Source organism: Rutidosis leptorrhynchoides, chromosome 3 (assembly GCF_046630445.1).
Source record: "Rutidosis leptorrhynchoides isolate AG116_Rl617_1_P2 chromosome 3, CSIRO_AGI_Rlap_v1, whole genome shotgun sequence".
Taxonomy (NCBI): domain Eukaryota; kingdom Viridiplantae; phylum Streptophyta; class Magnoliopsida; order Asterales; family Asteraceae; genus Rutidosis; species Rutidosis leptorrhynchoides.
This window is the reverse complement of record NC_092335.1, coordinates 181,415,821-181,430,496: the sequence shown is the minus strand read 5'-3', so window position 1 is coordinate 181,430,496 and position 14,676 is coordinate 181,415,821. Positions and strand designations below refer to the sequence as shown.

The window sequence follows — 14,676 nt, the reverse complement described above, 5'->3', positions numbered from 1 at the left end:
CCGCATTCGTAACACTTTTTCGGCCTGTTGGTGTTCGGCCTCCCTGTCATCGTGGTAGTCTTGCAGTCTCTACCGATGTGCCCGATCTTCTTGCACTTCTCACAAACAGCATTACAATATCCGGTGTGGTGCTTGTAGCACCTCTTGCATTGTGGTAGCGTGCCTTTGTAGTTCGGGTTGGAGTTGTTGTTGTTGGGGTTGGGGTTGTTGTTGTTTTGCCTGAACCCTTCATGTCGCTTCGCCGGGTTTTGATCATAGTTTCTACCCCTGTTGTTGTTATTGTTGTTGTGGTTGTTGTGGTTGTTATGGTTGTTGTCCCATTTCCTCTTTTCACTACTACCGGCTTTAAACCTAGCCTTCTCCGGCTCGTCAAGGATGATTTGATTCAGGAGAGTATGCGCCATGCGCATTGCTTCGGGAACATTCGGTGGTTTGGATGAGGTGACATTTCCTTTGATGGACTTAGGGAGTCCCGAGAAGTATTTCTCCATGCGCTTGAATTCGGGGGTGACCATGGTCGGACACATTAATGCTAACTCCAAAAACCTACGATTATAACTGTTAAGGTCGTTCCCTACGGCCTTCAACTGCATGAATTCGATCTCCATCTTTTGTATTTCGGTTCTTGGACAGTATTCCTCAATCATAGCACACTTAAACTCTTCCCAAGGCGTAGCATACGCCTCATCAATCCCTTTTGCTTGAGTTAACGTGTTCCACCACGTTAGCGCGCCGTCAGATAGTGTGCAAGATGCAAACTTGGTTTTATTATCCTCCAAATAGTTGCTAACTCGGAATACTGATTCAAGTTTCTCGAACCATCTGGTGAGACCAACTGGTCCCTCGGTGCCGCTGAAGTTATGCGGTTTGCAGCTCTGGAATTCCTTGTATGTACACCCATTTTGAACGGGTGGAATAACCGGTGGTGGTGGTGGTGGAGCTTCGAGATTTCTTTCTGCTAGGGCTGCAGCGACCCGTTCGTTGATCATGTCCTCAATCTGGGCGGCGGTAGGTGTGGTTCTTCCATTAGCCATGGTATTCTAAACAAAAATTTTGACCCAAGTCAAAATCCAGCATGCAAGTAGTAGTAATACAGTATATAGTGACCAACATGGAATCAAAACATCACATGTTATTAAATAATGCATCTAGGTACAAATACCACAGAATCATCGTACAGCAATGTAAATAGAATATCGTGCAAGAATTAAATAATGCAAAGTTCCATTCATTAATAATAATAAGTTTCATACATCTGAATAAGTTCGTACAATACATACGAAATACATGAAACTATATCTAGATTACATCATGAAATCTAAATACAAGGTCCTACGGTGAAGGCGGGTGAACTGCTCCTCGAGCCAACTGCTCCTCGAGCTCAGTGACTCAAGCTCGGAGTGTCTCAGTCTCCCTCATCAGTTCCTCGTTAGAGGGAGCTGGTGGGGCAGGCGGTTCAGGTGGGGCGGGTGGTGCCGGTGGTGCTGATGTAGATGGTCCGGCTCCGGATGTAGACGGTACGTCCCTAGATGTAAGTGGTGCGTATCTGAATCTAGGTGGTACGGTTCCAGGAATAGTCAATACATAACGGGGAACCTTACGTATCTGTGGGTCGGCAGGGTATGGCACAACTCGTTTACGAGTAGTAACCCTACGACGATGGCCAAATGCGTCAGTAAAAGCACGACCTCCATTCACCCCTGGAATGACGGTGCCGTCGGAACGGTACCGCTTCTTCGGCGGGGTGGAGGGTGCCTGAATAGGTCTATCAGCAGGATCCTCATCATCGCTGGAGTCGTCTGATGATGAAGAATCGGCGGATGATGAGTCATCCGAATCGTGTGGTGGTGACACTGGTGGCTGAGCTGGTAATCCAAAGCGTCCGAAGGCGGCCAACATCTGTCGGTGTCTGCCTGGCGGAATCACGACCAAACGTCCGTCGGGAGTGCGTCGGCAAGGCGTGCGCATGTGGTTACGAAACAACCCTTCCCCGAACTCTGCGGGGATCTCAATACCACCAATGCGGGGCTGTGACCTCGAGGGTCCGGGAGCGGACACTAGGGCAGGTGCACTAGTACCATCTCCGGAAGTGGAAGCGCCGGGATCACTAGTGGGTGTCGGGGCTGGTGTATCGGCAGTAGCAGCAGCAGGTGTAGCAGTAGGTAGGGCAACGGGGTCTGAGTCTGTACTGCCCGAAATGCCAGCAGGTGGAACATCCGACATCTGAACAAGAAAAAATAAATTTTCCATGTCAGTATGTCATAAAGCAAGCAAATAATAGGCCAACAGTTTAAATCATGTATAACAATAAGTAGTATGGCAATATCAGTAATCGTACGAAACTAGCATGCAATCGAAAGCAAGTAATAGCATGCAGTAGTGAAATCACGTAGTAGCATACGGCATATAGCAGTAACAGTAAGCAGCAGCATGCAGTAAGTTCAGCGGAAACAAGTAAACTAGCAAGTTGTAGATTAGTCCTATTAGTGAATCCTACTCGGGTCGGTCTTAGACTCACTAATGCAACCTAATTCCCTACAACCAATGCTCTGATACCAAATGTGATGCCCTGTACAAAACCATCGTGTACGAATCATCAACAACAGGATCATTACAAGGTTAAGTACTATATGCTGTAATTAAAGAAGTTGCATTCATGATAAAAAGCTGATGTCATAACCAACATCAAATGTTTTACATTTCAAAAGCATGCTTCACTAAGTAGAAGCAAATAATAAGTGTACGTGACCACAATGGTCGTTACAAGTCATAGTTCAAAAGTACGAATGTTTGAATGCAAAGTAAAGTAGTTCATGCGTGGACAACTCTAAGCAGCGGGTTCTACAGCACGACTAGTACACAGCGGAAGCAACCTCAAGCACCTGAGAAATACATGCTTAAAACGTCAACACAACGGTTGGTGAGATATAGTTTAAGTATAACAGTATGTAAGGTAGGCCACGAGATTTCAGTGCTACAAAGAGCGTTTCAAAACAGTATGATAAAGTATATGTTAACCGTGGGCACTTGGTAATTAACTTAACGTTTAAAATACCCCCTGAAAGTACACTTGGCGAGTGCGTATGTTTACAAAGTATTAAACACTCGTTGACTGCTAGCGCAACTAGCCCGAGTGGGGATGTCAAACCCTATGGATCCATATCTAAGATTCGCGTTCACCTGTTCATAAACCAATGATTAAACGTTACCGAGCTAAAGGGAATGTTTATGCCGTTGTATAACCCACACATATATAAGTTAAGTACTCGTGCCTAGTATGTAAAACATAAAATCTGCATGTATTCTCAGTTCCCAAAATAAGTTAAAGTAAAAAGGGAATGCTATAACTCACAATGATATGTAGCGGTAAAGTAGTAGTCGGGAAAGGTGTGCAAGTAAATGGTCCGAAGTCCTCAACCTAAGTCAAATAGTACTAAGTCAGTAAATCGTCTTAATAGGTTTAAAAGTATGTAATTAAGGTCTTAAGGGTCATCATCATTCATCATCAAACAAAAGGCGTAAAGTAAGTTTCGTTTATGAAAGTAGTTTAAAACAACGTCTGATTCAGTCAGTCACCACGGCCTCTACCCTTACTGAATTAAGGTGAGACCAGTGGCCATGGCTCCGTATATGAGTCCCTTAAGTGTGGTAAAATTTACAGAAGCAAACTCGTCTTGGTTTGACCGTGGCGACGGTCTAAGTGCGAGTAGGTCAGAAATTTCTGCACAACGTTAAAGGACATAGTAACGATCGGAGGGCCATAAATCCTAAACCGTAACTCGGATTAAGACGAGTCCTATATGAAAAGTTATCTACTCGAAAAGTTCTATCTAAAAATAAAGGTTAGAACAGCCCAGGTCTACTGGTCTGTTCCAGAAGCATCAGGTCAGTAGGTTTTGGACAGAAGCAGTGAGTTTAAAAGGGTTCCGGTGGTCTTGGTGCTTGATATTCATCATGGTTCTCATCCTTGATGCATATAGCTTCAAGTGTACAACTCATTGATGTATCTACATCATCTTAACCAAGTCTTGACCATCATAACCCATGTGCAAGTCTAAGACATGAAGGACAACTCACTTAAGAGTTGTATGAAGTTTGATGAACCAAAGTTGCATCATAGTCTTAGATCTAACACATACATGGACTTTAAAGCTAATAACAAGTTACAAACTTAAAAGTAAACTAACTAATCAAGATCATAAGTAGTAGAACATAGTTCTTAGTTTGATCTTGAAGATCCAAGACTCAAAAGTCTAGATCCAAAGTTATATTTAAAGAAAACTTATTTGTGTGTTCTTGAACTTTCAAAGTTACTTAATTTGTTCAAGAGATATGAGATCAAGACTAACTTGTAGTACTTGACCATATAAACTAACTACATGAAATTAAAGTGTATAAAATAAAGAAACAAGTTAATTAAACAAGTAATTAGTTCAAGGGTTGCTCATACTTTAAAGATTCAACCAACGTTGATCTTTAAGTAAAGTAAACTTTAAGTTTACTTCCATGACTTACAAGTATGATTTCAACAACAATGAACTTATATCTTTTGAAACAATATATGTAGAACCTAAACTAGAGAGTTTAGTTCTTGATTGTTCTTGTTAAAACAAGATAAAGGATGAATCAAACTAGAAAGTTAGATTCTTGAAACATGTAAGTAAATAACAACAAGTAATTAACTAATCAAAGACTAGTAACAATAAACAAAAGATGATGATGATTATGTTCATGTAGAAATCAGTTTTTAGAAGTAAAAAGGAGAGAAAAGTTATCTTGCTACTTACTAGATTTGAGAGAAAAGCAAGAGAGAAAAGAGAGAAAGAAGTTGCAAGTTTGAATGTGTGTTTGAATGAGAGAAAATACAAGTGATGAAGTAATACAAAAATGAACCAAAAGAACTCCCTCCAAGGCCATAAGGGCCACGGTTTTGCAGCAGAAAAATGGGGGGAGGGATTAGTTTTGTGGTCACTTGCAAGTAAAGCTTCAAAAGTTGGATAAAGAATGGTTATGCATGGGGATTATGAGTGAACTAGATTCCATGCAAGTTAACTAACTAGTTACAAGTTAAAGTGATACTTACACTTTGAAAGAGTGGGCTAACTAAGCCCACTTAAAGGTAGGGTGGGCTTACAAGTCTTAATTCATGAGTCCATTAACTAATCAAAGCCCAAGTTCAAATAAATCACAAGTTAAACCAATTAAAGCCCAAGTAACTAACTAATAGCCTTAGTTAATTAAAATGATTAATAAATTAATCATGAATGTAAATAATACTTGAAAATATTATTCGTGCAAGTTCCGGGTGTCACAAAGACGTTTCGGGCACTTAAAAGTCAAGTTCGGGCAATCATGGCAACATATAAATGTAATAACGTACATTCGTTTAATCATACGTATTAATAATAATTATTATTAATAAATAAACGTTGGAAATTCCAGGGTCGTTACAGATGAGGTAGATGAATGTGTGTTGGCAAAGGATGAAGGTTGATCCTTCAACTAAATGTAAACGCGTGTATATATATTTAATATCATAACTTAATTAAAAAGTGAACAATAATATGATTTGATCGTCAATTGTTTGCTAGTTAAATTTAGGGAAATGATTGATAACATAATTTGTAATCGAATAATAATAATATAATAATATAAAATTAAAACGTGTGATTAACTTAGCCGTCGTTTACTATTTCATTTACGGACTGGAATTTGTGTTTCGTTCATAATCAGTGGCGGATAAAAGTATACAGAAAAATTTCAAAATTTTACATAAATTATATTTATTTATTTTAGTCATTATTATAAAAATAAATGATCGTTAACTGTTTAAAATTATTAATTAAAAATTAAATTAATTATTAGCTCCCAACCCTAAGTAAAATATAAAAGTTTTAAAATTAAATAAATAGCTTCTAAATACATTTTTACTAAGCCCATAATTTATAAAACCCATTTTCGAATCACCATTTATTTAAAAATCACATAAGTTCCTTTTTAACTTGTTTACTATCTATCGAATGACTATTGAGCATTACCGTCGTTTATTACATAACTTAGAAATCACAAAATATATATTATGTATACTTTATATATATATATATATATATATATATATATATATATATATATATATATATATATATATATACACTCATTAAATAATAATTATTATATATTATTTTTATTTTTCAACATTGATTATAACAATTACAATATATAATATTTCTTTTTATAATATACTTATATACTTGTATATATATATTTAATTATATGCATATCTATATATTATATATTAAATTAATAATATTATATATACTGATATTATATATATATATATATATATTTCCAACAATTAAATCATATATTATTTCAAATAATATTTCAAATAAATTTATATATATATATCCATTTTCAAATTAGTTGTTCGTGAATCATCGAGCACAGTTAAAGGGTAATTGATTACATAATAACAGTTCAAAGGTTATCTGAATCCATGTACACAGTTCAAAAAATTTGAGACTCAACATTACAGACTTTGCTTATTGTGTCGAAACCATATAAAGATTAAGTTTAAATTTGATCGGAAATTTTCGGGTCGTCACATAATCAATATCCAGCTGAGAGAAGGAGAGGATAAGATCATCACCTACAGAGGTATGAGGGAAGTGCAGATCCTCAGAACTTTCTAGGGTGAATTGTTCACCCTTACCCAAGTTTAGGGGCTCTGTCTCGGTCCTGCCACCACCCACAGATGGCTCAGCAACAGATGCAAAACAAAAATCATTAAAGATAAGCATAAGACAAATCAAAATATTAGAAAAGATTGGTTTACCAAAACAAGACAATCACCTTTGGCTTTCTTTCGAAGATGAGGAACGTCCTGAATCCTCCTCTTCACCGTCACATGCCCTTCCGGTACGACGAGACCGGGAAGAATCATGTCGGCCCCGTCGCCGTCATTTTGCTCCAGGTCCTGAGGAGTGACATCCGGCTCGTCTCCCGGATTGACCGGGACACTTTCTACCCTGATCTCCGCCAGATCACCGAAACCCATTGCGCTAGCAAAATCCATCACTGTTGTATATACATCAAAGACAAACAAAGTTAGTATACTATTAATAAACTGGGTGACATAGCAGGTGGCTAGGATCAGTCTTCACCTGCTTCATTAAAACGAAGAACAGGCTTTTTATTTGGGTCTGGCCATTGGTGGTTAACTCCCCCCAACACGAGCATGGCCTCCGGGTATGGCTGTTGTGGAAACTTAAACTCCCGGATAGCTTCTATACACGCCTTCTCGGAAGCATTCAAATTCGGGACTCTGTTGGCTCTCTTCTTCATGTCAACTGACCATTCACAGAGCCGAACAAATCGTGGTGGCAGCCCTTTGCTATCGACAAAAAAAAGGCTCCCGCCACTCCTTCAATGACGTGTCCATATCTCCAGTAAAGTTGAATTGCGCTCTCCGTTTGATGGTAAACCATCTAATCTCAGACTTCGAGATGGAAAAGTAGAATCGAAACATACGGACGGTAGGAAGAATATGATAATGATTAAGGTACATCTTTCACATCACCAATTTTTGGTACGCATGGGGATGTACCTGCGCAGGCGCTATACCATAGTGCGCAAAAAACTGATACATAAATTCAGAATAGGGTAATCGAAAATTGCCCACACTAATGGCATAGCCATAAAAGGTAACCATGCCTGAAGGAGGCTTATGGGCTCTATGGATAGCATCAGGCACCCTCAATGTATAACGGGTCAAAAACGGATACTTACGTACCATCTCATCAAGATATCCATCGCATACTTGACTCATAATTCCACTAACATTAACAGAAGGCCTAGAAGAAGTTTCGGGAACATCTACGCTAGTTGAAGGGGAAGACTGATCCGCCATGTGTACGAAAATACAAAAAGAGAAAGTAATAAAGAAGAAGGAAGTAGAAAAGGTTCCTTTGTTCGTAAAAAAACTGTTGGTTTTTTGAAGAAGAAACGTTTAGGGCACGAAGGCTGTAAAAAGTGCAAATATTGGAAAAGGGAAGCTATTTATAGGTTTAAAGAAAGCTGATCCAACGGTTTAGATCAAAAGATGGATCAATAAAAGCAATGATTAAAATCGCAAAAAGAAATCTCTCGAACACCGTTCCAAAAGGTTGAAAAATAGAAAGAACACGAAAAGGGGGCGTATTTGCAGAAACTGTCTTTTCACGCTGACAAACATTAAATGCACATCCAATCGGAAGCATGGCCTCCTCTCAGAAGTTTGACGTCGGTAACCGTTCCGGCTAACCACCATCAAACTGGGGGGACTTAGTGATACGCATAATGATCCATCTCAAGGCAAGCAAGCATCTCGGCAAAGATCCTACCCAGGACCATATGTCCCGGAATACGGACCCTTTTCCCAACACCCATCCAACGCCATCTCAGCAACTTTACCACGCCGGACGAACGGCTAGATCCAGATCTCGGATGACACACATATAACCGGCATCTTGTAGCCGGTCATGGTAACCACAACCACGAAGAAACATTTGGAATGAATAAAAAGCAAAACCTCCCCGGCTAGACTGAGAGCACCATGATGCCCTAACCAAAACCGACACGCCACTGTGACCGACACCACTTCTCGGTTCGGTATTCCAAGCCGACATAAAGATACCCTCCGAGGAACGAGCATGCGTCCCAAAGAAAGTGCACTATCCTGGAATAGACACTTCATCCCGGAACGAGTACTTAACAACGGAACAAGCATGCAAGCAAGTTGCATGCCACGTCAGCCCACGAATCTAGGAAAGTTTGTTAGGATCTGTTATTCCCATGAAAAGGATAGGTGCCGCGTCACCCCTCGAGATTGACAAAGTTCGTTACAACCTTGAAAGGGACATGCGCCACGTCATCATTCCCTCTAGAACATCTATAAATACGTAAACAAGATTTTTCATCTTAACAACACTGGATGCATTAATGTTACTCTGCCCAAATCAATTGCAATAGCACTACTCCAGCCGTTAGCTCAATTCTGATCAGCGCTCCGATCATCATCGGAGCCAATTCACACTCTGAGATATTATCTTATTTGATTCCGATCGGATAAGGTTAATTCAATCGATTGTTTTACACCCTTGGAATCCAGATTCCAAATCGGGGTTTGCACAATTATTGGAGTTAAAACATTCGACTTACTCTTTTTCCCAAATCAAGCACTAAAACCCAAAATCTAAATCGCCACGTAACGATTTTGGTTTGATCATCGGAAAAGTAACTGATGAAATCATAGCATGCGCTTGTTTTAACCTTATCTGAATTACACATTTTATCGCATTTACTTTACTTTATCTTATAAACTAGAAAACCCAAAATCTAAGTATATCACTACTCCTTCACTTTAGGATTATCTTAAGCTTTAATTATAGGTTTGATTCTACTTATATCTTAAAAATACGACTCTAGGTCATACTTCCCTTACTTATAATAAGGAGTAGTACGATTTAGGCCACGCTAAATGTAAATTTAAAACTGAAGTTCGCTACTATGATCAGCTGATTCTGACGTCGTGCGACCTGACGACACCGCACGAATAAAACCGTCCGTTTCGACCATATCAATAAGCCTAAACCATAAATCTAAACCCTAACCCTAAACCCTAAAATCTAAACCTTGGAATCTAAACCCTAAACCTTAACATAAGCCATAAATCTAAACCCAAAACTCTAAACCCTAAAATCTAAACCATAAATCTAAACCCTAAACCTTAAATCTAAACCCAAAACTCTAAACCCTACACCCTAAATCCAAACCCTAATGAAAATCCTAAAAACTCTAAACCCTAACCCTAAACCATAAACCCCAAAATCTAAACCCTATACCTAAATCCTAAATCTAAACCATAAAACCTAAATCTAAACCCAAAGCCCTACACCCTAGAATCTAACCCCAAAACCCTAACCCTAAATCTAAACCCAAAACTCTAAACCTAAACTCGAACCTAAACCTTAAACCCTAAACCTTAACCTAAACCCTAAATGCTAAATTTAAACCTTAAACACAAACCCTGCACCCTAACCTAAACCTTAAAAACTCTAAACCCTAACCCTAAACCTAAAGCCCTAAAATATAAACCTTAAACCCTAGAATCTAAACACTAAACCCACCATTGAATTTTAAGAATCATTATGTTTTATATAGTGTTCGTAAAGTTTAAAATATATCAATTCAATTACAGTCGTAGTGTTACATGACCTATAATCAATGTAGCTATCTATAGTTTAAAACAATACATAATAAATAAAATTGAAAGACTAACATCTTAAAAAAATGATTTAGGAAAATCTACATATTGAAATTACACTTTAAGCCAATTTAATCAAGCTATTCACTATTCAGTTCTCTTTAACAAACATAACCCAATCAACTCAATAAAAAAAATTCATTAAGGATGCATGATTTTGTTCTTGTTTTGTTCGGCTTTGTGTTATAGATATAGAGATATTGTTAGTTGTTAATCAGACGTTTTTCATTTGATTGATCACCCTCTTTTCTTGTTTTTTTTTTTGTTTGTGCGAGCTTCGTTATATATTTTATGGGTCTTCAATTTTGTTGAAGAACTCATTTGTTATTTCAAGTACTTTGTTTTTTCGCTGAAAAAAATCAATTCAATAATATAAAATTAAATACAGCACAACTGGTAATACTTTGATGTGTATTATTATACCTAAAAGACTATGGACATATCCATACCGAGCTAGCTATTTCAATAATGATACATAAAATCTTATTAACCAATATAAATGCTCATAAATATCAATCAATTAGCTTAACTGTGACGTTTATATTAGTAATACCTTTGGTTTGTTTAAACTGATTTAAGATCACACACATATATCTTCCGCCAGCTATTTCATTAACGATCTAATAAGAAACTATCGTTATCAAGGGAAACTTAAGGTGGCTGTGTTGTAACTACACAAACACCTTGAAATAAGCAATCTTGTTAATACTTTTAGGACGATGTTTTTATTCCAGTTTACTGGAAATTACATCTAGCCAATCAATTATTACACAATACTAAGTTAAATCATGTGACTACATCATCCAAATACAAAAAGATGATTAAGACTTAAAAAACTTTTAAATATTTGTCATACATCTTTATTTTCCTAGCTATTATCAGTCGTACATGATTTCGTATTAATGTTGCCTTTCCCTCTTTTTACTTTCATCCTCTATCAGCTCCTGGTTTGTTGAACAAACATCTCACGACCTGCATCATAAAACTTTTGTGCATCTAAGTTGAAGGCTCATTTGAAAAGGTTATTGATTCACCGATACAACCATAACCGTCATTAATAACATCAGAAGCATACAATCACGCAAAAAACGAAAGGTTGAACAGATTAGTTACCTACATAAGGTTTCTGTCAAATAAACGACTGTCAAGATGAACGGAAGCTAAAATCGGACGACGATGAAAATCGAAGTAAAACCCCCAAAACTTTATGTCTGGAATAGTTCAAAACTATAGTCGGGATTTGTAGAAACTTTTAATGCCTCTTCAAACATTCTTCGCGACTCAAAAAAATGATCAACACTATCAAAGAATTCAAATATTTCCAAAGTAAGCATCTTAATTAATAAGCATCCTAAAAAGATAATATTCAATAATGTCAAGCTTTTATAAGGAATATATTTAGATAATGAACCCTACCTATTATGATGCTCTTTTGGAATTGATGGCAATACACCACTAGCTCGTTTTAGGTCTCCACGCATAACAAGAGTCTTATACTCGATTAAGGTGAGCAACAAAGTGTATCCAATAACACTAAAACATAAAGAATTTATGAAAAGGTTAGAGTAATAAGTTATAAAAGCCGTATATACAAAATAAGAACACCAAAGTCTACACACTTAAATTCTTTGCCAATGAGGTAAACCCTTCTTGGATTAGTTAGATATTCTATAAGATACATTGGTTAATCCAAATGAAACATTGTGGTTACCTGCATTATAAAAGCAGACAATTACCACCATATGACATTCAAAATATTTGATGTAGATATTATGACAATATTGATGATAGACTTTACCTCACCACCAACATAGTAATTCAGGAGTCCTGAAGAATTAATATTAATAAAATAGTCCCCAACCCACAATGTTCATAAAAAATTACTAAAAAAACGAAAACGTATTGATGTCAGACCTACTGCAAATGACGATAAATCATTTGGCTATATAAACCTTATTCTTAATTATTCACAAACCTTATTTATGTCATGTTCAAGTACATGACATAAACCTTATTCTTATGTATTGTTTTGTATTCTCTTATGTATTATTTATGTCATGTGTTATGGAGGTATTTCATCTAAACTCTGCAACCGGGTTGGTTATTTGACAAGCTTAGACCATGACTCATTTGTCTCGGTGATTACCTTCAAAGCATAATCCTGTTCATTCGTTTCAAACCAAATTAAGTGTTAAAATAACAAAATTCAGTATTATTATCATATTATCCACTTGTTAGTTTAATGAAACATGGATATATAGATACCTTATGACCTGCTTTGTTGCCAAGACCAATATACAGAACTATTAAATTATGAGGTTAAGAAACAATTGATTATTGTTAAATAACAAATATAAATCACAGAGTTTATTTTCATAAATTGAACAAGGAGGATGAAAACTAACCAATTGAATCCGCGATCCGAATCAGCAGCAGATCTGATTCAATGATTTCGAGAGAAAAATCAAAGCTTTTTAATACGATTAATGGAATCTCGGTGTTTGTTGAGACGATTGCTGACGGGTTAATCGTTCATCATGATCAAAGTATTCTAAGGGTGGAAAGTGATGCCCGTGTTTTTTTTTTTAATTAGAGGATAGTAAGTATTGAAAATATACAATTGAGGAGGTTGATTTATTACCTAACATGATTAATGACCATTGAATTAAGGAGTATTGTCAAGTAATTTTATGATCTAATGGTGATCAAGGGAGTTTCCCGATTATTTAGTACCTAATATTTTTTGTTTGAAAGTAGCACAAGAGGTGATAATATCTACAAAAAACTAAACTTTTTCTACACGAAACCTTCTCACTTTTTACCCAACCCGCCCATCTTGCCACCTCTATGTATATGGGGGAATTTGACTGGTTTATTGCTACTTGATATGGCTACAAAGATACGGTCAAAACGGACGATTTTATTCGTACGATGTCGTTAGGCCGCAGGACGTCAGATTCAGTTGATCAAGGTATCATACAGTGGTTTTGTTTATTTATATTTTGTAGGGCCTAAATTTACTTTTACTTTCTAAGGTGTAAAAGGTGTAAGTTAACCCATGGTCGTATTTTTGAATGGATTAACGAATTGAAGATCAAGTGGATAATTGTCTTTTATTTAAATTACCTAGATAAAGGATAGTAGTTAGTTTAAGCTAATGGTCCTAGTTACGGAAAAGTAAATAAAGTGGAAGGATATCCTGAGTATGCAGATCAGGGAAATATTGACCAAGATATTAGTTTTGGGTTAGAGAAAGGTAATTATGCTTAGGTTAAGGCTATATTTGGAATGGTGTAGATCTAGTTGGATGAGCCAATTACATAGACCTACTTATCTTTAGACTCTAGGAGTTCTCGTTGAGTAGTGAAAAGTATGTCACTTGGTTGTATAATTGAAAGGTAACTATACCTTGGAGGTTATCCTCAGTAAAGTACTAGGTTTATTAGTGAGTTAAGCTTTAATTCTAACCCTCGTTATCAGTTTAGTTAACTGAATAACAATGTGCCGTGTTGATTGAACACTGATCACAAACGGAAGGAGTCCGTCGGTTTAAGTTGGCAAAACCTTAAATGAAAACTAACAACTATTTCATCATACTAATGAGATCATATCAATCCAAACATTATACAACATTACAGTTGATATACTGAAAGTAAATCAGATAGAAACCTAATATATACCTAGACAGTTGATATGACTTAGTCCTTGGGCAACAATCAAACAAGAACATGCAATAGGCTTGGTTCATACAGTGAAGACACTAACTAGATCTTAACAGCTCCTAAGAGGTCTCTTTAGAACAGCCAATATGCATATTAGCCCATTCATGTCTCAATTCCTAAGTTCCGTGTCCTAAAAGCGCATTAGATGCCACTCCGGAACTCGAGCCATACCGAGTTCATAGAATCTTCAGATACAGTATAACTAGGGGTCTTAATTGAAACGACCCGACCCAATCCATAGGGACGAATACAATAACATATGATTACATCGCGAGGCATTTTACCTCTATATGATACGTTTTATAAACATTGCATTCTTTTGAAAAGATATACCATAAATGAATATTTAAAATTCAATGTTTTCGACATCTGATGATTTCTACATATAGAAAATCACCGTAAATAACAGTTTACAAGAATACTTCCGTTGACAATGCAGTCAAAATAAATACACGGTGATGATTTTGTGAATGCAATGCTTCCTCGAATAAAACATGTATGACTCCATGCACATGGTTTCTCTAACATATATTCAAACAGCGGAAGACTTCTAGGAACCTGAGAATAAACATGCTTTAAACGTCAACATAAAGTTGGTGAGATATAGGTTTAATGCTAGCAGCGTTATAAATATAAACCACAAGATTTCAT

The 14,676-nt window shown here is 36.8% G+C and overlaps 1 long non-coding RNA gene across 2 annotated transcripts; it reads right to left on the bottom strand.

Moving 5' to 3' along the window:
* Positions 1 to 11,109: 11,109 nt before the first annotated feature.
* On the bottom strand, positions 11,110 to 12,916 carry LOC139897067 (uncharacterized). 2 transcript variants are annotated; one of them, XR_011776441.1, is made up of 5 exons: positions 12,709 to 12,916; positions 11,923 to 12,014; positions 11,720 to 11,836; positions 11,417 to 11,602; positions 11,110 to 11,275 (listed from the first exon to the last, which is right to left on the bottom strand). It is a non-coding gene; the product is annotated as an uncharacterized lncRNA (long non-coding RNA). The 2 variants fall into 2 exon arrangements; XR_011776440.1 differs by having other exon boundaries at positions 11,923 to 12,915.
* Between the last annotated feature and the right edge of the window lie 1,760 nt (positions 12,917 to 14,676).